Genomic DNA, 27,208 nt, shown 5'->3' with positions numbered 1-27,208 from the left:
ACGGGGGGGTGAAGCTGTGATACAATCAGCCTCATTTACATCCTGTATGGCCCTCCAGGGTTACAGAGATGACCTGGCCCCGCCGAATGAATGAAGTCAATCTAGTTGATTTGTTCCTTCGCACTGTTCCACAGGAGACTCCACCTACAGTTACCCCATCTGCAGAGCTTTATTATCTCTATTTACAGACATGTGAAGTCTGTTTAATCATTTAGCTTTCAGCTAATTCATACACCTGGCAAATTCTGACAAAAAAGAAGATTAACTGAACAGAAAATATGATTTATGGTCTCCTAATAGCCACTGCTTATATAAAGACACTCTGAGCTTGTTGGGGTAGGTGAAGAGAAGCTAAGAGTCCATTAGGCATAGCCATCTATAATTCACCTCACTCTTGCTTACTGGGTCACTTCAATGAGGCTTTTTTGAGCTGCTACAGCAGGAGACTGTTGTGCTCTTTAGAAAGACAAGAGCTGATGATGATTAAAAAGTTTAAAATACAACATGAATTTGTTTAAGATGCAACAAGTATATATTTCATTGCAAAGGTCTTATTTATTTTGTGACTCTGGCAGCCGTCATGCATGCATTTGGCTCAAAATCCTTTTTTAAATGTCTGTTTACACAGACACTGATCAGACATGGCTCAATGGTTAAGGTCACGAAGGTAATATTTAACATTTTACTGTGGATTCCCAGTCCAACATGAAGTCTGAATGGACTTTAACAGCCTCCCCAGCTGTACTGTATCTAATGCTGTTTGGCAGATAGTTCAGTGTATCACTCATGCCCTATTTGGCTTGTGTCTGCCTGTTGTCCTGTATGCATCTCGGAGTGTGTGTGCATTTGTTGTCCATGGGCAACTGTTCAGTAAATAGGGCAATTAAGTGTGAAAAGCAGAAAGGAGCTAGCATGTTCCTATCTCTTTGGTGGGGGAGATAATTTATGCTAATAACATCTCTACCGCTCAAGCTGCCCAAAAATGATAGCAGACCCTTTTGGCTTCAGAAGAATCTTTTCATCCTCTTGGAGAGAAAAAAAAAAAAAAAACTGGTTTCTCAACACCTTGCAAATAAGACAGCTGTGTGGCAGAGAATGAACCTCTCTCCCTCTCTCTCTGCCTTTCATCTCCAGATGATAATCTTTTCTCCTTCACTGTCTTGTATGGTGCATGTTTGTTCTTCATTTAGCCTGTGGAATACTTGAAACCTAGTTTCCCCTCCGCCACCCCCACCCCCCTGCTCTCTCTTACAGCCGCACACTCTGCACACAATCTATCATCATTTTTCCTTCAAGAGCCGTCATAGGAAGTCGCAGCATGTGTGAATGTATTACTGTAAATAGTATCCTATGCATGAATGATGCTTCTTAATAATACTTAAACTCGAGCTCAGTATGCTGTTCATGTGGCATAAATTCCTCCATCATACTGAGGGGCACAGAGGCATTGGGTGGCTGTGCAGAGCAGGGGCCACGATGGCAGTTCAATAAATAACCTCAGTGAAAGTGGGAGCAATAAACCATATGAAATCTCTACCAGCTACCCACTATCATGCTCAGTGAGGAGCTCTCATGTCAGCCACTAAGAACAAATGTGTCAGCTTCCAAGGCGAAGATAATTTCTTTTGTGTACCACCAACAAGAATCAAGCCTGAGCAGGATGTGGGTTACAGCTTCAAACATTTGGTCTTAAAGGAATTGTTTGACATTTTGGGGAAAAAGCTTTTTTTGCTTTCTTGCCAAAAGTCAGATGAGAAGGTCGATACCACACTCATGTTTGTACAGTAAATATGAAGGCACCACCAGCAGCTGGCTAATAGTGTTGGGCAGTAACACATCACTCAGTGGCACATTACAGTGAGGGTAGTGTGAAGCATTGCAATCTGAACTTTAGTAATTATATTAAGTTGACTAGCCAGTTATGTGCAGGGTTTGATGCTTGGTGTTGGACCATTCAGTGGACACACTGGAGGTGGTGAGAGGAGCAAGGAAATTCTCTTCAACTTCAGAGTTGTCTCACATGCTAACGTGGAAAGCCCCAATCATGAATGACCTGGATTTGTGTGGATCCCACAGCGTCACTGAGAACCCGACGTCTGGAGTGCTAACATTAAGTTAGCCGTCAGTGGCAGCAACAGTAACCAAGTATATAATAAAAGTAGGGCTGAACGATATGCAAAAATCAATGGTCTGTTTTGACACATTTTACCTTTATCAAAAAAACTGCAGCTCCTGTGATTTGGATTTTGCACTTTGGCAGATAAAATATAACGGGTAATTAATTACATTTATCAAGTGACTTGCAGAACACTTACCTGGCTAAGCATAAAGACTGGAAATAGAAGCTCTTTAATTAGCATGTTGTATGTTTTTTCTTTAATCTGTACAGAAACTAACGTATATAAATGACAGTTCCCTGTATGTTTAGCGCCAAATTGTTTCTTGGATAGAACCAGTTGGAAACTCCAGGAAGTTACTGGTCCAAACTGAGAAGTGCATGGTAGGGCCTACATAACCCTCTTTAAGTGTCCTGGGAGGGGGATTTTGTTGCCTTTGGACAGAAGCAGGCCATTCACATTATTCATGCTAAGCTAAGTTAGCCGGCTGCTAGCAGTAGATTCATACTTAGCCCACAGACATGAGAGTGTTCTCCCGTAACGCTCAGATAAAAGGCATATAAGTGTGTTTTCCCAAAAGTCAAACTTTTCCATTAACTTCGGATGAGTTTGACATGGAGGAGGATTTCTACTTCTAGTTATATTGTCTCTCATATATTATTTTCATTTCAGCAGAAGCTGTAATAATTTCATCCACAGCCAAAGATGTTCTACTGGAGCGTTCCAGTGTGTTCCTAGCGAAGTACTTTCATTTTCTAATGCTGTAATTAAACCTTAAGTATAATAGTCATCATCACACCTGGCTCTGATTTATCGAGAAATAATTGTTCAGATAATCTTAGTCTAAATTAATTGGGTTAATTAATCACGACTGTGTCCTCGCCCTCCCTCCCTCAAATAAAGGCATTGTAGGTCTTTTCACATTATGTTCCATCACGAAGGTCAGAGCAGTGGGTAATAGACTGTCGTTTCCAATTTGTACTTCCACGCAAAGGAAGAGCAAATGCATTAGTGAGATGGTATCAGCCTTTTCAAAATTAGACAACAAATGGACAGATCTGCATGCATGTAGCATGAATGGATCTGCCCGGCAGGAAGATTACTCAGTGCTGTGTGTAGCAGCAGCAGCAGCAGCAGCAGCTAGTCTAGAAAACAATTACACACCAGTTACTAATTTTCTTTTTGAGGATTCACTACACCTGTTTGCAGCCAAGGGGCAAACAAAGAGACCGGCTCCTGACAACACAGGACGGTGTGGTTTTTATGAAAAAAGAAAAAAAAAAAAAAAAATCTACAACCAAACAAATTTTCCACCAGGTAACACTGAGACAGGCATTTTCCTCTTATGTGTTTTTCCTAGCAGTGCATGTCAGGGAGAGAGGTGAGATCAATTTCCACAGGATTAGGCTGCCTGGGGAAAATGATTGCTTTTTCTAATACTTAGTAACAATTTTTCAATTTCCTGTGGTCTTTGTTACTCTCAACATTTTTGCAAATGAGCAAAACAGAGGCAAGCGGCGTTGCTGCTCTGCGAACTTCACCTTGGGACCAAGCATCATTTGCATATATATTGAGAGCATACGTTTTTGGTTTATAATAGTCACCATTCTGGGGTGGGGGTGGGGAACTGGGGGCGGCTGGCAGGCATTCTGTCACCTGTTATGAGGCCCTTGTCCATGAACATCCCTGGGAGACGAAAGCAGGCGATAATTACGGTGCTGGAACTAAACTGGTGTTGCTCTCTCCCTTCACACATTGTTTTAAATCTGAGGAGAAAAAGTAAAACAAAGACGGCTGCGGGGCACGTCTTTGTTTCCAAGCTCCCAGAGATTTTCAGCAGGGGCTACAAAATTCACAGAAAATGAAATTAATCTATCGGCACAGCACTGATCCTGTGGTGATTACGGTTTTAGCCTGGCACTAATAAATCCACACGTTCCACTCTTTGCACTTTCACAGTGTGCAGGGGCTAACTACAGTCAGGCAGAATCAGAGGAGATGCACTGCAGATGGTCACATGACAAATGGCTTTATTGCCCCGTTATGGAGATTTGAATCATAATTGAGTGTCTCTACAGTGATGTGTGCACTTGGTATGACTCATAGTGAGTCTTTTGCTAGAGGACAGATGAGCTCTGTTGCTTCTACTTCAATCTGCCACTGCATATTTAGATTTCACCTCCAATCTTTTTAAACCAGCCTCAGTATTTATGCTGTTTTTGAATATTTGTGCAAGATTTACATCTAAATAAAGAGAAGATTTACCGTGAGAGCAAAAAAAAAAAAAAAACGGAAACACAGAATAGTAAATCCCACTTGTGAGAAACCTAATTTAATTTCCAAATTGTAAATGCGATCCAGTTCATCATTGCAACAGTCAGTTTTATCGGGTATCAAAAAGTTGAATAAAGAGTAATGTGAGCATGCACGTTTGCACACTGATGCATGTGCAACACGCATCACTGCTTCTGTGTGTGTTGAGCGCTTTTCAAAGGGCATGCTTTTGTGCAGGCACAGATGATGCAGCTGGCAGAAGCATGACTATTGCTGGAAGCACGTCCACGTTGGCACACTTACAGAAAGCCCTGGCTCCTGGGTCACACTTTATATAGGCTACATAAAGGCTGCCTGCCCGTCTGCTGTCTGGCCCATCGATAACGGCCATGATGCGCAGACTGAGAAGTGAAGAGACCATTTGAATCGGTCTCTTTTCTTATATCTTGAGCTGAAATGATTAGTTGATGAAGTGATCAAGTGGGTCAAAAGAAAATTAATCTGCAACTATTTTAATTATGAAGTCATTATTTAAGTAATTTCATGAAATTCCCTAGTTCTTGCATCTTAGTTGTGCCAATGTGTCAATATTCTTCATCTTATGTGATAATAAACTGAGTATCTTTAGATTTTGGACTGTTGATCAGAAAAATAAAGACTTCTGAAGGCATTAGCAAATTGTGATTATGAAAAATGATCCCTTTTTGCTGATTAGGCTGATAGAGAAAATATTTGCAGATTAATCAGTAATGAGAATAATCACTAGTTGCAGCCCTACTTAAGTTATTATCAATTCTTTGTCATATACCGAAGTAGGTTGACAGGCTACTGTCCTGTGTGATGTGTGCAAGTGTTTTTGTTTAATAAATTGCAGACGAAGTTACACTAAATGTTACAAGATGCATATAAACCAAGCAGAATCTGTTCATCAAGATAAAATCATCAGGCACTTATCGTTTACATGCTTCAAAACTCCAGTTAGGTTGCCTTTGTCGTTACCCCGAGCTCCCTCTCAACACTCAGCCCAACACTCAAAATCAAACTCTAAGAGGAAATTGTGTAGTTGTGTAATTTTTTAAACAGGATCAATCATGTTTCCCATGTAAAGATAGCTCAATTTATTCTGTAATTGCCTGATAAATTAACCAGCACAGACACCTGTCAAAACAGCAGACAATCTCTGTGAATCCACCTCCCAACAGGCTCATCTTGATAGGCTAAGTTGGTAATGACAACTCCCCAAGTCTGTCCCCTCAGGCTGAAGGATGAGAGCGCCATAGAGTTCTCTTTTCCCATCCGTCCCTATTAGGATAATGCATCAAATAGACATTTTAATTTGAAGTTCATTTTCTCCTCAAGGCTCTGTAAATGTCTGCAAGCACGCATGCTGGAAGAGATAACCTTTCTTTGAAGTATGTGATCTTTTTATTTTTGTGTCCTAATGAAATGTTCACTATCGTTTGCCACATTTGGGCTTTGTGGACGAGTGTAAATTCAGGATATTCCAGTGGCTTTTATTTTCTAAATTACATGTAAGTGGCTTCAAAAAAACAAAAATAAATCCTGATGTTTCATTAGCCCCTCCTCCAGCTGGAATAAAAACAAAACAGCAGATGACTCATTGATTTCCACAAACAAACCAAATTGCCAGGAGTGGTACACACCAGTGTGACTCTGAGGAAACCTCATCACTCAGCAGTTATATTGCTGTGCACCCAGCGACCCCCTTTTTCAACCTAGCGAGTGTGACGATAACGTGCGTGAAATGAGCGCCGAGGCTTGCCAGCGGTGCCTGAGCCCTCGCAGGGCCCGACACCTGCCTGCGCTCAGCTGCTCCTGCCACGCTTGACCGCATGTGGCTAATAAACAGACCTGTCCTTATCACTGGAACTCCATTAACGGGGGTCGCAGTCACCTGAATCCCTCGCTGGGGCGACAGCAAATTACAAGGCAAATGTAATGGGTTTTGCTATATTGCCACACACTGAGATAGTGAATAACACCAAAGGCCTGATGTTATTACATGTCCCCGGGACGCTGGCTCTGTGTTTTATGATGACTACAGTGAAAACCAGGTCAGTGCTCAAATTGTCATGGTCTTCGCTTCCATTGCTCCAGTTCTATCTATCATGTCCATTCAAAGAGGGGACAAAGGCATGCAGCAGGTCGTGCACTTCACATGTCGACCAGTGTTGAGCACTTCAGACAAGTGTCTCAGTCTGCAGCCTCACACGGGCAGGAAACTGCTCTCTTCATTATTACCTATATGAGCTGACAACATTTTCTTGAAAGAGACGTACCAAAAAAAAAAAAGCAAAGTGATTAATCAGGTCGCCATGTGGTTTAGATCCAGGGAACCTTAAAACAGCTATAAACGACATTTTTTTTATTTTATTATTTCACACTAATAATATATCAAGTGACAATGTGAAAACAGTGTGAAAGGAAACGCTTGTAGTGATGAACCTACAGAGAATTATCAGCTGAATCTGCAGCTCTGCTCAGCTTTATGGTGCTTTATAGCTGGTGTCAGCTCATTAGTTTAGCTGTCCGGTCCATAAATTTACTGTTTTGGTTCACTCTCACTGCTCTCACAGCGTAGTTTTTGGCCACAGTTTTCACTGAAAAAAATACTACACTATCTTTCCAGCACAAAACAGCACATGGGTACAGTTAGCAACCACCTGGTGGACATAGTTGAGCACTTAGCAGCTAGAGAGCCAGATATTTCCCTCAGGAGTTGATAGAGACCAAAAAGAAAGCTAAAAGAGAGAGAATATTATTCATCAGGTGGCGATTCCAAATATAAGATAATGCTGCTCTGCAACAGCTGCTAACAGTTAGCAAGCTGGCTCAGAGAGCTTTTTCCTTTCTAAATAAAAGTCAAAAGAATTGACCCTGTGAACAGAAGGCCAAGTGGGATTAAATGGCACAGTACAGAGAAAAAAAGAAAGGCAGTCTCAGACCTATTGTTACTGAGTAGTGCTAGCATGTTAGCCATTAGCTTATCCAGCTAAAGTAGTTCACACATCTGATGAGCCAAACAGTGACGGGCCAGTATATTTGGACACAATATGATTAGGTAATTTGTCCGTCTTTATTTTGAATGTGTCTATGGATGTTTTTAACAATTCATTTTCCATTTAAGGTAGAAATATGTGGACCAACTAGTCCCTGAAACACTTTTGAGGATATTGATATTTTGACAAAGTTGTGTAGAGTTTCATGAAGGAGCTGCCTTCCTTTGACGGCCTTAGCTATTAGACAGCCAATACTTCCTGATAGGATATGCAAAAAACCACAGGGTTATGAGTACATTTCAGCTGTGTTATCACAATATGTTTCTAAATCCAGAATACATTAGACCAGGCCATATGGTACATTGCTTTAAATTAAAGATTTTAAATAAGACTAATTTAAAAAAAAAAAAAGAAAGAAAAAGAAAGAAACTGAGTGAAACTTTCATCACTTGATTTTTTGATGCAGTATTTTTTGTCCCATCTAGCCTGTAGTTATTAAATGCAGCCTCTCTGTGGCTTACAGGAGGAAACGGCTCCCTGTAACGGAAACAGTCAAAGACACTGGGGTTTGTTTTTGATTATTGAACCCTGTATCTTTTCTCTGGCCATACATCTTCCTCTGCCAGGCCTCCCAGGGGCTTCAGGCCATCCAACACCACAGGCTAGCTCTTGAGAAGGAGGCAGGGACAATGATACCTGCAGGTCCCTACCCAGGCTCAGGAGATACCACTGGGGCCTCATTGACAAATTGTCCTTGTCTGGTCGCATGAGAGAGTGGGGATTGCGGTAATTGCATATTTCCCTCTAATTGCATTTGTCACATGTGGGGTCTGCTGCTGTGGAGCCAGGTCTGAGGCCATTCTCAGTGATGTGTTAAACCAAACAGCTGAACTCTCACCTGCACCACGAGAATGGGATGTGCAAGAAGAGGCCTGCAAAGAGGGCAATAAATTATGCAGTGGCACAAAACATCAGCAGAGCAGCAGTGGAGTCGGGCACGGAGGCTAGTGCCAGACAGAGACATGCTGCAGATCCATTAAAGCCTCAGACGTGGTCATGAAGGTCTCAGTGATGCTGCTTTAAGGACAATCAAGGGCTTCTACTTGCATGATCAGATGACCTGAACAAAAGTCTTCAGAGAATTTTGCATGATAACATGTTTTATTTTAACACAACCACAACTCCTGCCAGCTTCTACTAGAATAATTTCAGGTCTACCGTTGTAATAAATACAATGGCTTAATTATGTGAAGTGCCAAAATCTGAAAGATTGTGATTGAGATTTGTCCAAATATGGAAAGGACAGGATGGGATGATTTGGATCTGTTTGATGTATTTTTAGCTAGGGCTGCAACAAGCAGTTATTTTTGTTATCAATTAATCTGAGGATTCTTGTTCTGAGTTAATTGTTTTTTTGTTTTTTTTTTGTTCTGTAAAATGTCAGAATATAGTGAATGTGCTCATAGAGAGAAATATAATTTCTCAGAGTTCAAAGCGACATCTTCAAATGTCGTGTTTCGTTCCATCAACAGCCCGATATACAAACATTATTAAATTTATTAAATGTAAAAAAAAGAGAAACGCAGCAAATCCTCACACGTGAGGAACCTGATAATGTTTGGCATCTTAGCTTGAAATATGACCAAAAAGATTTACTGCTTTCAGGTTAATTTTCTGCCGATCAACTTATCATTTCAGCACTTTCTTTTTTCCAGCCCTGTTTCACATGTTTCAGCCCTGTTTTTCTGCTTCAGCAAAGTTTCATGTGGCGGGGTTGAGGTGGGGGCAGTAATAACGAGCAGCTCTCATTTTGGCTTCTGCTGCCTCGTGATATGCGCCCAGGCTGCTGCATTATACAGAGGGGTTGTACAACTACATTTTAATCCACTCGTGTTTCTGGCCTGATAAAAGGATTCTCTCCATCTCTTTCTGTTTAATTCACACCATCATCAATCAAATGTGTCCCTGTTCTCCCCCCTCCCCTCCCCTCCTCTCCTCCTGGGTTTTGGGGGTCTGCAGCAGATAGGTTGGGGGTCCCCCGAGGGGGTTAGGGACATGACGGACTGGTCACAGATGCCACAGAAATTAAAATGCAAGAGTCTGTGCAAGGTGTTACATTTCTCAGACATGCTCATTTGCAGTAATATCTGAGCAACATAAGGAGGCTTATCTGTGATTCCACATACGACTCTCACAAGATTATCTGAATATGATTTGAAAAAAAAAACACGCTATTTGGGCGTCCTATCTCCATAGTGTGGCTACAAGTGTGGAAGATTCCCTGTGTGGCGAATACACTGTTTTTGTCCTCCACCATTGTCTGCACATGACAGTCGCCACAGGCTACTTAGTAATGAATATGTGCCTGTAGCATGTGTGCTGTGTGGAGCCTATGAATAGAGTAAATATGCACATCTCTGCACAACAGGTCAGCGTCTGAACACAGATAGAAGAGAATATGATCAACCACAGAATGAGCTCATGAAACTACAAAGGAATTATGTATAAACAGCTGCTCAGTCAGTGACTGAAGTGTCAAGCAATGATGTCTGATATCCCAGCAAACCCTTTTTGTCTAAATAAGGCTACAGTTCTGTGTTCTTCGTTGTCTTTCATAGATATCCACAAACGTCTGATGGTAGTTTTCTAGTTCTCTCTCTGTGACACATGAATATACACTCGTCTGACAGGTAATACAGACTGTAACAAAAATAGCACATCTGTTAAAAAGCCTATGTCAAACTATTTCATGACATATTTATAAAAGAAAAGCAGATTAGTTCATGTACCATAGTTACCACAGAAGTGCAATATTATCTCGTCTTGCAGTACATCGTAGTGTCACTGCTGTGTCTTTTTACTATTTAACAACTAAATAAAATAATAAATAATAACTTTACATGAAAAAATATTCACACATGCATACATTGAAAAAGTTAACCATCAAAATTCTGATCAATACATAAACATACATGTCACACAAGACATAGACACCAGATTAAATAAACTTATTTAAAAACAAAAAAAAAGATATTGATTTTGCAACAACAAAACTCAGTTCCCTTTCCTTTTACACCTCAACATGAGAACAATCGATGTCTTCAGACTGTGTGCAGCTTGATAAGGACCCAAAGATACAGTATATTCAGAGATACAGTCGAGGCCATGAAGTGCTTCAAAGCTAATGAGTAAAATCTTATAATTGATTCCGTGATCAAGTGTAAAGACGTTGGTGAGGGAGGAATATGACCTCCTTTCATGGTTTAGTTGTGTAGCTGCTGCATTCTGCACAGTCTTGAGTCTGTGAATTGTTGCGTGTTAGCAGACACATTAGCGATCTCAATGTGAGGAAATGAGAAGAGATGCATGATGGATTCAGAGTCTCTGAAGCTCAGGAATGAACAGATTGTGGCAATATTGTGTAGATGATAATAACAAGATTGGGCAACGTCACTAATATGCAATTCAAAATTAAGGTTATGAATCAAAACAAATAAAATCCCACTTTTATTTACGTTTTTTTGACAGAAGACTTAGTGTTTCCGCAGATTGTCAGGGCCAAGTGTAAGTATTTCAGATTTCATCAGAAACAAAACGATTAAGTATCTTTTATGATGGACAAACTAGTGGTTTCAGTCTTTACAAATAGTTGTGTATCATCAGCGTAAAGGTGGAAATGCCATGCTTACGAATGAGATGACGAAGTGGATAATGAAAACAAAAGGGGACTCGAGGATGATTAGTCTTGATCTTATGTGTGGTCAACTTGAACATACAGTAACAGAGAGGGAGGAAAATTTAACTTAACAAGCAGCTCAAAATTAGCAAAAATATAATATAAACCTGAGAATAAGTTTAAAGTCACAGAAACTAATTCCAAATATAACTTGTTCACGTGCTGCAAGTCCTCACCTAATGCCCCAAAACACCCTGTAGACGCCGAACGATAGACAGAAGAGAATCATTTTATATTTGTGAATCAAATTCCAAACAGTTGTCGTCCTTTAAAATCTCCATAAAATCTTTAATTGTGTTCCTAATTCAAGACCTCATACTAAGTAGTCTTGGACCCACTTGGGTATCAGACATTTTGACTCACTGACCTGAGACCTGTGGCAGTTAAACAAGACCCTATCCAAGCTTCTTAGATTGAATATAATTTGAACCCAGTTTGAATCAGGTCGAGGGTTGGGTTTTGGTTCCTGGTTCCTGAAGACCTCTATTTGCAGAATTTGAATTGACTCACTTTCTTGTTCCATCCATAAATCTCCTGACAATCGATCTTTGTTCTTTTGTAGTTCAACATTGAAGGCTTTGCACAGGAGCTTACTCCGCTTTCATATCACGTAAAGGTCCCTGACAGATTTGTATGCTGTCAACATTTTATCTGTATGAAAATGATACAGCCGTGCTATGTGTGGCATTTTTGAAAGGACAAAGGATACAAACATGCATCATGTGGTTATTTAGTTTTACAGGCTGTTCTTCAGTGCAGTCGCCCCTGTAATATGATAGCAGGTGACAGGTGTTGGAAGAGGAGAAAGTAAATGTCTTGTCTTCCCTTGCTTCAGTCTTTTTGAACAGTCCAATTTGAACAAAGGATTAAGTGTCCATCATTAATCATAGGCTAATCTTGTAGATTTAGGCAAGTGGTTCCCAAAAGTCAATACAGCCATAATTTAATCACAGACTGTCATCACATTTTATGGAGCAAAATGGAGAGCTGACAGACAAGGTTTTGTACAATTTGCTTTCAGCTGATCTGCTCTGTGCACAACAGGCTGAGTGTGAAGACGCAGAGGGTTTTTATGTTTTATGTTTATAGTGAAATCAATTAGTTTAGAATACAAGAGGAGATGGAAACGTTGCAGTCAAAGAGCTGAGGATCCAATACAGACTTCAGACTGTGAGATCTGCTGCTAATTTTGCAGGATAATAAAGTAAAAGTAAGAAGCTGCCTGAACTCTATGCTGCACTATAAACAGAATAAGGACAAGAATAACAAGTGGCTGAGGTGGATCCAGGAGGCTTTTATTATGAAATCTGAATCGAAGTCATGTTATATAAATGCTGTATTATTAATAAATGTCAATGAAGCGTACAATGCAAACACAAATTCCTGTGCAAATTGTATTATGAGCTATGGTAAATTCAGGTTTAATGATCTAAAGCAGTTACTTTATACACAGTAAAAACACATGTAACATGAAGTTAGTATGATTCCCTAACATGGCTTCTGCTCTCAGAGTAACTGCAGCCCTACTTCATAGTTGTAGTTCGTAGTTTGTGGGACAAAAGTATAAATATTTCATTGAGAGTAAATAATTCAACACCTGTGTATTCCTCTGTGGTTCACTAGCAGCTCTGATCCAGTCACTTCAAGACATCTTTTGTGGATGGAGAGCCCTTCAGCCTAAATGACACTTGGCCAAATAGCACTTAAGTACTTGCTCAATATTTTAACAGGGCCATGCAAGGAAGCTGTGGAGTGGTTGAGCTGTTCCTGTAAAGTAGAACAGGTGGATTGTTTTTGGTGTAGAGCCACAGGCAAAAAGCTCCTATTAGTGGCTGCAGAGCTTCTCTATTCAGGTCTAATAATTGACTGAACTTCTCTGCTTCAAGTGCAATGATTTAGTAACACAAGGAGCCGATTATTAGTATTATTACAGAATTAGAATGTGTGAGTCTAAGTCTGTAAGCCGTGGCATTTTAAAGAATAAGGCTGTCAGTATTTTACATTTTTCTTATTGTCAACAAATTCCATGAAAGCAACTGGGCTCCATATATGTATTTGTTTAATTATTTATATATTTATTATATTTTGTTGCCTTTGCTTTTCTTTAATGTAAATTAATGTAATTTTACTTATGTCTATATACACTCAGTTGCTGGTTTATTACCTACATCTAATGCAAATACAACAGTCCTGCAATAAAAACTGTTTCTGATGTTCAGTTTTTGTTTTAGAGACGTGTCGTTCACCTTTACAATCATGTTGGAGGATGTGCAGTAGTGTGTGGTGTATACAGAGAGGTGTTTCTGCTATTCAGCCACCCCTCATTGATTTAAACAGGGTGAATGAAATAATAGTATCATTTGTCAGTATAATGCAATGCAATTCAACGGCACCACAACCTGCGGCGTCCAACATGACCATGAGGTTTTTGAATCAATGCCTCTCTGAAACAGTTGCAACTAATACCGAACATTATAACCTTCATGAAGGAAGGATTTACTGCAGGACTGTTGAATTAGACTGCATTAGTTGTAGCTAGGTGTCCCTTATAAACTGCCATCTGAGTGGATGTGTATATACATGCAGAATGTATATTTGCAAGTACATATGTGTATACTGTATATATTATTTTGGCTTTATTTCCTCTTTCTGGGACAGGTTTTGGATGTCCGATACAAATAAGAATAAATACAACACACAAATACAAAAACATGAATATGCGTTTTCATCTTCAAAAAAACAAAATGGCAAAATAATACACTTAGGCACTATATAAATATATATATATATATATATATATATATATATATTTTTTTTTTTTTTACCAAATGTCACTCAAACAGCAATAAATATAGATTTTTTGGGGGACTGTGAAAATACTAATAATGAAGGAATATGTCAATCTGTGCAACAGTGAGAGATTTTCATGGGATTTCTTGACTATGAGTAAAATATCTCCAGACATTAAAGTTAAAGTGCGACTGGTAAACAGGTTAAAAGATTTTTATTAGAAGTACAGTTTTCTTTTTGTGTCCCGGTAATCAAATTTACCAGACAGTTTTCTGAAGGATCCCCACATAAGTGTTGAAATGGCCATTGAAGAAGCTCTGATTAACGCTCTGTTGATGAGAAAATTAACTTATATACACTTCATTATAAACCCAGCAGACCTCAAGGACCCAGACTTTTATGAGGCTAGGACCAGATGTCATCCAGCCACAGCCCCAATTAATCTCCGGGCCTTGTAACACGCCCCTAGAAACAAAAAAAAACCTGATTGGGTGTGGAGGGCAGAGACAGTGAGTAGAAAGCGAGGGTGAGAGATGCTATCCGGGGAGCAGCCGGCCCTGGCGAGTCTGCAGAGGGTGAGATAAGAGGGGGGTGGCTGCGGCGGAGCCTGGGTCTCAGAGAGAAGGCTGAGGTTATTCATTGCTCTGCCGTGAAAGCTTGAGAAGATTACCCAGAGCCTGGTTGGCAGTGATACAAGGGGGACAGGCAGAGGGGGCCCCCCACTCACCCCTTTGTTCCCCATCCATCTGCTTGAATCTCACAATGGCTCATCGGGACCAAGTAGGGTGGAGGGGTGGAGCAGCGCAGGCTTGCAGAAGAGGAGGAAGTGAGCGGGTGGGGCTGTTGGGGAGGAGAAGGGGAGGGTAGGGGGGTGGGGGCAACCTGCAAGACATTGGGAGGTAATGCGAGGGAGAGTGGAGCTAAAAGGAGGGAGAGATAGCGCGGGCCGAGGAATGAATCCTGGAGCACGGTGCTTGTTGAGATTGAATGAATGGTGCTGCAGCTGACGAGCTCTGACAGACTACATTGGGAAAGGCCAGGGAGGCGGGTGTTCACATTGTTATTTTCTGGGAGGTAATGGGCTGGCAGCTCTTCTTCAGTCTGAATAATCAGTACTTTGGTTAGACGCAGACACCACTTCAAACCATGATAAATACACCACTCCAAACCCTCGCCACCAAGAGGATAGCATTTGTCTCTAAATGCCTTGACCACCGTATTTATCTTGTTGAGGAATGATCAGATGATGAAGGGTGCTTTCTTCTATTACGCGGGTAATTATAGGTGTTTTTACACAGGAAAAACATCAGCGACAGCTTACCTTTACAGCAGGGGGCTTTACAGTATCGTCCCGTTGCCCTGATGGTGGTTTTAAAGGGGAAATAGATCCAGTTTATTGTTATGTTCTGTTCTGTGGCTGCCAAGGAAATGTGTATGCACACATACAGTGTTATTGTGCATGTTATTATTACTGCACTCACAACAGTTTGGTACTTTAACATGATTATTTATTCAACATGATAATAATTCACCATGATGTGCCACTGTAATTGATGATTCACTGCATGCATTTCAGGGTGCAGGACTGCTGTAGGCCTTTCTCAGGAAAGGAGGGCAGATATTTTTTTCTATTCAAAGTGCAGCAGGTTCTATTAATGGCAGTTCATCATAATGCAAGATTCACTGACTTGCTGAGATTCACTGCTCTCTTTTTCACCTTCGTAGCACAATCTCACAATGTTTCTGCATCTCCTGCTAAATGCTGCAGAATGGAAGCCTGTGGATAATGTTTGACAGATTCAATCAGAGGAGGATTTATTTTCTTATGCATCCCATCAGAGCAGGTTAGATTTTCTCCCCATGTTGTCTCAGTGACCCCCCCCCCCCTTCCTGGAAAACTGACACTTGGGTCAAACCATCTTTTGATTGTTCTCAGTGTAACTAGTTCACGTGTGACTGTATGAATAGCTAGAGGCTATTACACTGCTGAATATGAATAGCAGACCAATTACTTTGGCCCAGATGGAGCTGTGTGCTCCTCGGAGAACGCTCTTTCCTTGCCTAGCACCCGTACATTCACACACACTCACACACCCAGGAGTCTCGAGACCCTGCGCTCGCTTGGTGGTGAATGTAGAGGGGACGTGAAGAGGGGGTTAATGAGGTTCACAAATATGAATATCTAACTGATATCACACTTTTGGATCGATTCATGTTTTCTCAGTGTGTGTGACATTCATGTTCCAGCAACAGTGATTCGCCAGTTCCAACAGTGTTTTGATTGTCAGCTAATTGCTTAGCGCTGACGGATAACACTCAGCAAAATTGTCATTTTAATAAATCCAAACCTCAGAGAAGACAGGCGCACTGTTTAAGCATTTCAGCTGACCAGAATTTGAGTGAATTGATGTTGTAGTTGAATCCCTGTCCGTCCCCGAGGAGCTTTTACTGGGACGTTCCCAAAAGAATCCAGTCTAAAACCAAGCCAGTGTAGCTGGCGCTCACACACACAGTGGACATATGGCCAATCTCCCATCGTCTGCTGTGCTATTTACGGCTCAGTAGCCTGTCATTTGTTTTGCCTCTCAGAAACCAGTATGACACCTGTTTGAATTCTCAATAAAAGGCTTTTTTTATGTCTGGAAGAAGGCTGTTGTCACTTAATCTTTCTCTCTACACCACTAATGATTGCTGCTGTGCTTTTCTTATGAGACCGATAGTAACGTTTCTGTTTTTAGTGACGGGCTCACAATGACTGTCACATCAGCTTTCCAAAGTCAAAGAATTCATTTTTCCTTTTACACCACAGCTAAAATCTAATTCTTTGTGGAACTATAGAGAACTGCTGACTCTGTGTGGTCCATTATCTCATCTTCTTGATACATTACCCACTTAATGCTTGAAGCTTATCCCTGAATACACTGGGCAAAAGGCAGGGAAACTCCCTGAACAGGTCAAAAAACTATTGTCAGTGTTGCTGTTTCTTTTGATGTATATACTGTGTAATTATGAAAATGTATGCCCTTTTAATCACAAAACTTATCATTACATCATAACTACTGTTCATTTAATGTGTCATATTAATTGTAGCTGTGATAAACTGTTCTTTGTTCAGAGTGTACTCCGCCTCTCGCCCAGTGTGAGCTGGGATACGCTCCAGCCCCCTGCGACTCTGCATATGATAAGCAGGTATACATAATGGATGGATGGATGGATGGATAGATGGAAATTTGTCATGGTCTGATTACCACAGACTAGGATGGTTTTCTCATGGAATATGATTATTATATTGCTAGCAATTTTAATCGTAACAGAAAAAATAAATTATGCCAATTTAAAGGGGGTTGCTTTAAGTAAGCGCTAAACTACTAATAGTTAAAGTCTTTAAGAGTCTTTAACCTCTGTAATGTGACATATTTCTGAGTGAAATGGAATATGTGGGGGAGGTGTAGTTATATGAGAGGGATTTGATCACCTCCCTCACAGGTGTTATTATATCAGGAAGCCAACAATGAGGGGCATATGAATAAATTAGAGCATAACTACACACTTACGGAAATGTGAACAAACTGTGATCCGGACCTCCACCACACCTCTGACATATAATATTGCTCAGCTAGCAACCCACTAGCTAACAGTGAAGTGTAGTCTTATATGATGGGTGAGTTTAGCTAAGGTCGCCCCAAATCAGGTTTGATTGGATAAGTTTATGTAAATGCCCCCAAGTGCAGGATGACTCATTTTGATGTAAATACTCAGAAACCAAGATGTAACCTGACAGAGCTTGGAAGATGTAGTTTTATGTCACTGTGCCTTTAATCTATTGTCTTGTTTGTTTGTTTGTAGGGGTCAACTTTTTGTGTCCAGAGCCAATACAGAGTCCAAAACGATCTTTATAAATACCGAAATGTAATTTAATTGTGTATCTGACACATTGGAATAGCTACAAAATCTGACACTTGATCTCTCACAAGTTACCTGATCCAAACGCTGAAGGTCCAGGGTCAAGTTTAGAAGCATAAATTATTGATTTGATAGAACTGATGAATGCAGCTCGTAAACACAGCCCACTAGAGAGAGGGTGTTTTGCTCTGTTGGAGTTGTTGGAGCTACAGAAACATGGTTCTACAGTGGTGTTAAAGAATGATGTTTCTTTTACCTCATTAACAGTTTTTACCTGAGTACAGTAGTAGTACTAGTAGTACAGACTTACAGAGAGTACTTCAACCCAACAACAGCTAAGTTCAGTTTTGGCCTGCCATCGGTTTACTTATGGAATTAACATAAATTAGCATCAGCTGATATGACCTGCAGTGATGTTTCTCAACTTAACCGAAGAAAGTGACGGTCTGCGCCCTCTGCTAATAATAAGCAGAACTGGAGTTTAGCGAATCTGTGTTTTTTGTCAACTCGAGTGTCAAAACAGATTCCATCACCAATGGGAGGAAGTAATTTTTCACATTCACACACACTAATTTTCACTCTTATATGTGTGGAAATGCACACGGTGTAAAGCCCAGCTGTCATCAAGGAGAGCAGTTCTGCGACACGAGCAGGCGACGATGACAAAACACATATGATTAGATTATGATCTGCTTTATTTTAGCCTATACCGATCCATTAAAATATGGTCCAACTGACCCGGATACCAATCTTTAGTACTGGTCATATTTGTCTGTTTGATTTTAACTCCCAAAATTTTACCTACATGGCATCATATTGTGTAAAATACAAGCAAATATGACAGTGAACCAGTGCCTTTCCTGCAGATTTGAGCTTCATTCAACAAACGGCGTAATGATAACCATTACAATTACATCAGTATTTAATTAGAACATAATCAATATCAGTATGCTAATTTTCAGATGTTTACTCTAAGGTAATTATAGCATGTATTTGCTGTACAGCCAGAGGACTCTGAGGTTGTGTCCCCTTTTCCTGCGAGTTTTGGGGAGTTTAAAATCTAAGACCAAAAACCTGCAGCAAGTGAATACAGCAGTAAACCAATGCCTTTCCTGCAGATTAGAGCTTTATCCATCAAAGGCATGTAATGACTGACATGACTGTATTACAATTACATCAGATTTTAATTAGAACATAATCAATACTGCTGATTCCAGTATCTCTTGACTTAGATTATTTAAATTCCTGGCCCCACAAAGTGGGAAAATGGAGAATTTTCTGAGACAATTTACATATTTTTTTGAAAATGTAGACCGTATACATGCGAACAGGTCTTCACTGTGACAGTATGCACAGGTTTAATAGACTCACAATGGGTTGTACTTTGTAATATTTTCCCTGTGACACCCACCGAGTGTGGGTCTCCACTAACCTGAAATGCGTTGATCCAGAGCGATACGCTCACGAGCAGAGGTTGAAGAAATGAATCATCCTTAAGCTCACACCTGCATGTCTGATCAATAACAGGAAAACAGACTTCACCCTTTCACTTTCAGTGTTTGTAATGATCCCTTTCTTCATTAATTTGACAGCAAGTCTTCGTTCTGAGATCAAAGGTTGTTTCCAGAGCAAAACAGATGTTTGCTCCGAGCTCTGTGGACCATAGGAGGCAAATGCACAGGGCCCAGGGGGCTTGTGTGCCCTGGATGTGGAATCATCTTTTGTAACTGTGCTGAAATGCCTTCTTCCTCCACTGCCTATGAATACAGGAAACAGCCATAGGCATGATGCACTCATCAGAAAGAGAGAAAGGACAAAATATACTCTGGAATAAGGATTGATGTTAGAAATGGGGGTAAATAGATGGAAGGAAAGATTAATTTGACATGCACACAGGGATGAATGGAAAGCAGTATATCTTACTTGCTACTTCCCATATGGATCATTGTCATCAAAACATAAGACTTACATTCAAATTACATATAAAGGCAATTAGAGTATAATTTTACTGAGTTTCAAGTCTTTCGTGAATCTGCTTCATAGAAGTGATGAGGGGGAAAAAAGAGACTGGAGCCAAATGACAGAAACAACTGGAGTTTACGGTGTATTTTGAGATCAGAGCCGTCACACAAACACATACTTCCATAGACATGGTTGTTATGTCCATTGTTAGCTGGTTTACAGCTAGGAGTGGACGTATGGCTTGACTGTTTGGGACAAATAAACATGGACTGCACAAATGATGTGGCAGAGAGATCTGACGTTACGAGTATACCATGCCAGAGCCGGCACAGCAGTGGTATGAGGTAAAAGCCAGCATCAGCATCCTGACATGCTCACAAAGACAATGCTAATGTGCTGATGTTTAGCGGACATAATATTAAATATATTAGTTTAGCATGCTAACATTTGCTAATTAGCTCTTAGCTCAAAGTACAGTTTAGGCTGATCCGTGCCCACCAGAGCGATACTTGTTCTGATCCAACGCAGCTATCAACAAGGTGACCTCATTTCTTTGTCTGTTACAAATCACTGTTGAAACATTAATCTGTGATCTGGCAGTGCTGTGGTTAAAGTTTGGTTAGGTTTTGGAATAAAATTGTCTTGGTTAGGTTTAGCCAAACCAAGGGTGGATTTAAAAAAAAGACAACTTTGTTAAGGTTAGGAAACTTTCGTTGTCACGTTTACAATATAACCCACGTAGTCGAGGTCGGGGAACGACCATAGTTATGGTTAAAAGAAACTAGTGTTGGCTGTAAATGCTCTGTTGAACCATCCATTCACCCTGTGTCTGTTTTTTTTCAAATGCTTTATTATTCAAAACATTTTCCAAAACCCCAAACCTCTGTGGACTTAGTTGCTCTGTAATGTTACGCTACTTCCTCCTTTGCTCTTGAAGTCCTAAGGCTGCGAGAGATAAACACGCTGTATGATGTTCTGGGGGATTTACTGAAACTCCTCTTGGGAGGACTATAGACTGTCCTGTAACGTTAGTCCAATACTTTCGTCTCATTGCTTTCGAAGTATTGGACAAATTAAAACAGTTGACCTGATGATGTCACTCACGGAAAAGTGAAGTGATCAGCCAAGTTTTTTACAATCGTGAATGTCTAGTAGTTGTTGTTGTTGGTTGTTGGCTGATAGCCGCTGAAACATTTCAGTCTGGTAAAAAGTGGTGACACCAACATTTCCATCTCTAGAGCTACATACTCCTAATGTGGCAAAAAAAAAAAAATGCTATGACAGCCGACAGACTATCTTGATGAGCAGAGCTTTTAATCGGCACCTGCAGCTCAGTAGATCCACACTGAGAAAAGCTTCCTTTCCTCCTTCCTATTTCCTCTGCACTTGGACGATCATGTGGCCACCAACACAGGAGACATGCTGTAGCACCATAACCTGTTATGGAAGGAACAGGATGCAATGCTCAGGTTTAGAGTGTCACCCTCAGGCCACAGAGTGCTGAGTCAGTCGCCAGTGACAAGGTCTCCTCGCCCTGCTTTCACCCTGACAGCTGAATTATTCATTAAAGCAGAGGAAAGCACAGGGGACCCTGCTAATTTCTCAATGGGATTGTTGGCTGTCCTCACAGTAGGCCGTCCAATGAAAAGACGAGCTCAGAGGGTTGGTTTGAAATGATCTGTGAGTATTTTACTTAATATATTTATGAAATGGACATCACTCGCTATCCACACAATTAAAAGTCCTCTCGGTGACTCATTGACTTGTGGCACAGCGGAGAGATCTTGTGTTTCCTGAACTGATATGGCATTAGCTGCTTTCAAGGACACTGGATGGCGATGTGTGGGAGTCTGAATCAGACCCTCGCAGATTTATTGAGTGCACTCACACCGTCGGATACATCCAGCAGCAGCTCGAGTTGTTTTAAAGGTTGGGGACTCTGCCAGTTGTCGTCATCAAAGAGAGTGTGTCTATGTTCGTGTCCTTTCATAACCGGCACCGAGCCAGTGTGGCGTGCAGAGGTTAACTTAGCATATGACATTCTCTCCAGCACCAAATCCCCATAATGAACTAAATCATGTTGAAGTGAGAGCGTCCAGGGAGAGAGGGCACCGGTATGAACATGGCACATTACTGTTTTTCATCCCCAACTATTCTACTTAGAGAGCAGGAGTTCAGGCATGAGAGAGATCAATAATCTGTATGAGATAATGAAATAAATGATTAAAGCTTAAAAACCCCACACTGGTTACTGCCAAATAACCGGCAAGTCCTTTGATACCAATAAAAAGGAATTACAAACCAAATGTCACACAGATTTAATAAAAGTACACCGCAAATTAAATATTATTTCAATCACAAAGGAGAGAATAAAGGAAGCAATACAGAACAAGGCAGCAGTACAACACATGCTTCTTTTCCATTATCCATTAATTATTTATCAGTTTCTTATATATTATGTACATCAAATATGACCAGACTCAACACAGCACAATCCTGAATCAGGTTACCTATTGCACACTATCGGAAAGGTTCAATATTTACAAGGTCAGCAGTTCCCATGAGCTCTTTGGATGCAGATCTTCTTCGCTGTAATGCACAGCCCAGGGTTAAGGCTTAAACTGCTTAAGTATTAAAGTGTGTATCTTGTGCTGTCCCTTTTTTTTTCTTTTACATTTGACAAGTCCATTAGTTTCCTGCCTTTTTTCTTGTTTGTTATTTGTTCCCAAGTGTTTTAAAATTTATTTTATGCCTATGCAAGACCCTCTCTAGCATTATTAATATTTTCTTTGGACCCTCCCCGACTAAGAACTCCCAACACCCTCCTTCAGATATTTCAAAATAATATAACGGTACTGAAATTAGTACAATTTGCAGGTAATTTCACTGCATGAATCAGGCACCAATAAAATACTTACCAGTTCCTACTCGTATTTAAATGTAGGTACAGTGGAAGAAAAACAATATGTTTAATGAGGGAGTAAAACTTGGGCATTGGAGTATAATAACTATGAGAAAACAAGTTTCCCTTGAAGAGACATTAAAGTGAATTGAAAGTGAAACAGTACTATCACTGTCCTGTGGGGTGTAAATAATAAGCTTCAGATGCTTCTTCACCTTTCTCGCCTCCTCTCATTGTAACCATGTTTCACGCTGAGCAATGGACAGGCCAAGTCCTGTGGATGAGGCAGAAAACCATTGAAAGTCCCTGTATATTCAAGGACATTGCGTCTTTCAGCCGTAATCATTTACGTTGTTCCTCTGCATTGTGTTTCTCTTTGAATTTCACTGAAATAAGACACTATGGGTAAAATGTCTCTGCAGTTTCACTCAGAAACACACACACACACACACACACACACACACACACACAGGAGTATTTAATGCTCAAGGCATTCAACACCACCATCAAAAGGCTTTTCTAATGTTCCCAGAGAAGATAAGGTGCTCCTGAAACAGCAGTATAATGCAAACTCAGCAGGAAATAAAAATCTGTTGTTACAGTATATCAGAGTGAATGCATCTTTTTGTCCTTTTTACCTCACATTTCCTCCCTTCACGTATACCTTTACATCTGGTTATAAGATGAGATAAAAGGGTGTGATATTCAGAATGTATAGATCCAAGTGTTTCCTCCCAGCTCTTTAATCCTACCTCTGTTTGTACTAATTACACACCAAGCATCTTGCCACATTTGTTTGTCACCTCTTTCAGTTTTAAATATCAGTTTCATGACTACAGACACTGAGAGAGCAACACCTCTGGGAGCAGAGATGTCAACAGGCGCAAAACCCCAAATCACATACAGTATTTTCTGCAACCTCCCACTCCCAACACACACAGATAGATGCTGCACCTGTACACTGGCACATTCACCCATAGCCACACTTCCTCGCAGCAACAGATGGACGGCCTTGAGGCAGAGCCTGAGAGACTTGTGTGAGGGTAGAGCTGCCAATTGATTGCTAAGATCAGGTGTGCGTCTACACAAAGGCACCTCCTGCTCTTTTCAAGTATCAGGGTTATACTAGCCTCAGGACAAATGGAGACACAAAACAACAGTGGCATCTGTGGCAGGTAATGATCCCTTCAACAGAAATCTGGATAATGACATACCTCGACCATTTGTTGCAGTTAAAATCACTGTTGCTCATTCGGAGCTCCACGTGTGTCCTCCAGCAACATGTGCCGGAGCTGGGAGAGCGGCTTGGTCGGGTTACAGCCATAGATCAGCACTCAGCCAGCGCTGGACTCCAGCCAGCTGAGCAGGGCCGGATGGAACGGTTTCAGCTTTTATCTGCGGCTGGTTCAACCTGCATCCATAAATTGGACTGCACACATTGCATAAGGGCAAAGGTGGATTCGAGCACACTGGATCAGCTAATGAGCATGTTACTATTTTTTGCAATAGCTTAGGTACATTTTCTGAAACTGTTGCTGTTCTCAAAATAATATGAGCAAACACATCATTTTATATTGTTCGATTGTCCTGCAAAAAGCCATCATGTCTCTTAATCAAGGTATTATTCATACTAACAATGCATCTATCTATCACCTGAATCTGCAGCTCCGCTCGGCTTTAACAGAGCTTTATAACTGAGTTTCAGCTTGTTTGGATGTTTGGGCCACAACTTTACAATTCTGGTTGACTCTCACTGCTCTCATAACATAGTTTATATCTACAGAATGAAGCTGTTTTCAGAGAAAAACCTCCAAAATCTCACCGTACATCACCTGCTCAGCACCAAACAGCAAACAGACACAATTAGCCACTTGTTGGCAGCTAAACAGCCAGATAATTCCCTGTTAAGGGCAAAAACCGAGCTAAAAGAAAGTGAATATTGAATTTAGATTCATCAGATGGGCAGAAACTTCACTCCAAATTAATCATAATGTTGCTCCATAATTTGTGGGTGAGTTAATACTATTTGCTAACAAGTTCACCATGTCAACTTAAAAGGGGATATGTCAATGTTGTGTTCACAACTTGTTTACACTGCCAGGAAAACGAAAAAATATATCAGTGACAGACGCCAAAATTGTGTCTCTGTGTCATTTGTGCCACTGATTTAAACCAGGAAATAGAAAATTCAAAGCTTGAATACAACAAATTTGTGTGTAAACAAGGGACCTTTTAGAAATGAAAAAACAAAATGTAAATTTCCTCCAACACCTCACTGGTTCCCCAGTGTCCAACAAATCTTCTTGCATCATAAATACTTTGGCTCATTTGAAGACATTTGTACATTTCACCACTGTATTAAAGAAACGAGAAAAAGAATGGCACACAGCATTTTGAGAATCCTGGTTTTCAGCTGAGAAAATCTGTCAGAGCAGGAGTTATGTTAGCCGCAATGTCTGACCGAGACAGGTGAGCGTTAGCAATGGAGCCACACTGTACCCAGATGAGAACGCATGAGGAAAACAACAGCACATCACCACACCACGCACTGAGTGACTCGTTCACTAAAAGCTCAACTGACGTGTTGAAATACAATCTCCGCCCGGCTGTGAGTGATCCCATGTCATGTTTCCCCACAATGCCACTGTGACGTGGCTCACACGAGCGCCCCGCTACCCCTGGATTTTAAACATCAACCAACAGGGTCTCCCCTTGATCCCCTCTCCTCTCCTCTTGCTTTGGTAAACAGCAGTGATGTGTTTGTGTGGGCTCCATGTTAACACTGTGGCTGTCAAAGGCCATCATGCCCCTTCAAAGGATGATGGCTCTCTAAAGTGGGCTCTCTCGGTAGCAGCCATTTTCCACTTGACTGGCCCCACACACGAGGGGGACTGGTAGCCCCTAGCAGCTGGGCTGGTCACTGGGGGTGGGGAGAAGGAGATGAATGGGTTGCATGTAAGGGAAGGGGGCTAATAGTGAAAAGGGAAGGGCATCTATATACATCAAGAGGTATGTTTGGTATTTTATCTTCTACTTTACCCTCCAAAACACTTGTTATAACGCAGTTACTGCTCAGGTGTGTTTACCTCTGCAGGTTGACTGACCTATACCTCCGCTCACTGGCACTGACATGAAGCATCCTTTTGCACATCAGCCGGAACATTTCGTTGCTTGGCGAAAACCTGGCAAATGTCTTGCACTCATTGATGATAAACTGACTGCCAATATCTCATCAGGAACTGGAAACAAAAGCCCATTGAGATGTTATGATAGGACTGATAATTCAGCGAGTGCCTGTTTGCTCAGCCATATGGGCTTTGTGTCAACACTCCGGGTCCAGCCAGGTCCCACTCGGGACTAGGAGAGCAGGATGCATTTTCATAAATCATTTCTTGACACCACATCAAGGTTATGTGGTTGGCAGTCAGTAGCCTGTAAATTGCCTTTGCATTGACAATGCAAAGGAGCTCCACTGGGACTTAAATAGTTCAGTTGCTATTTATAGCTGGAAAATTAGGATGACCTTTTCCATAACTGTGATAATGGTGCCTTCAATATAAACTAATTCATGAGCGAGGAAAAGTCTTATCCTACAGTATGTATTGGAAATTTAAAGCATTTATTTAGAAGCTGTAAGCACACAGACAAGCTAGCTTTTGTTTGCCATCCATGATGCACTGGCTCTATGCTACCCACAGTGTGGAGGTAATAATTAGCTCACTACAGCAGGGTAACAAGTTTGCACCCCCGTCCTGCTGCGCAGCTCTGTAATTGGTCCCCTCATGTGGCACAGTCGGGCCCCAGAACAAAGGGTTCCCAAAGGGGGAATCTATGCTGACCCATGCTGAACCCTCCACAACAATGACAGGCAGGAAGCATTTACATATGCTGACAGACTTGTCTCTTCCTAGGGTGGAGTGCTAGGCACTTCATTAAAGCAACATCAATACCTGCTGATGGAAACCGAGGAGTGGGCCTGCGTGCATCACTGTCTGCTCCGAGACAGTATAGTGAAATGACATAGGGCTGTCACATCCAATTTCAAATAAACAGACAGCATTTATTAAATGAGGTGTGTGTGGAAATTGATGGGAGAGAGGCTGTGAGATGCTGTCTGAGCTGTGAATTGTCTGCATGCATCAGCAATTGGTTTACCCACAAGCTGTTCACCTGAACATCAGCTGCCAAAATCTGTCGGCCTGCGGGTTCACCCAAGCAAATTTAGACACTTTGCAGGTGTTGTTTTGTTATTTTTGACCTAAAAAAAAAAGAAACAGCTTTCCTTCCTTTAGTGTGGTTTTGTTTTTACTGTGTTCAGTGTGTTATGTCAAATGTTAACATGCTACTCAGTGAACCCTGCATTCATGCCTCGGAACGAGAAGATCGCGCAAAGTCAGACACAGGTGACATATCTGTCGATTCAGCAGCCCTAGCTGCAGGAGAGCAGGTGGGTTCATTCATTCATTGCATCATGGAGCTGTGAATTCATTCTCTTATCCAGTTA

The sequence above is a fragment of the Seriola lalandi genome, unplaced genomic scaffold (genome assembly GCF_002814215.2).
Source record: "Seriola lalandi dorsalis isolate HSWRI2012SDOR001 ecotype SW California unplaced genomic scaffold, Sedor1 jcf7180002054554, whole genome shotgun sequence".
In the NCBI taxonomy this organism is placed as follows: Eukaryota; Metazoa; Chordata; class Actinopteri; order Carangiformes; family Carangidae; genus Seriola; species Seriola lalandi.
Note: the sequence above shows the minus strand (reverse complement) of the source record.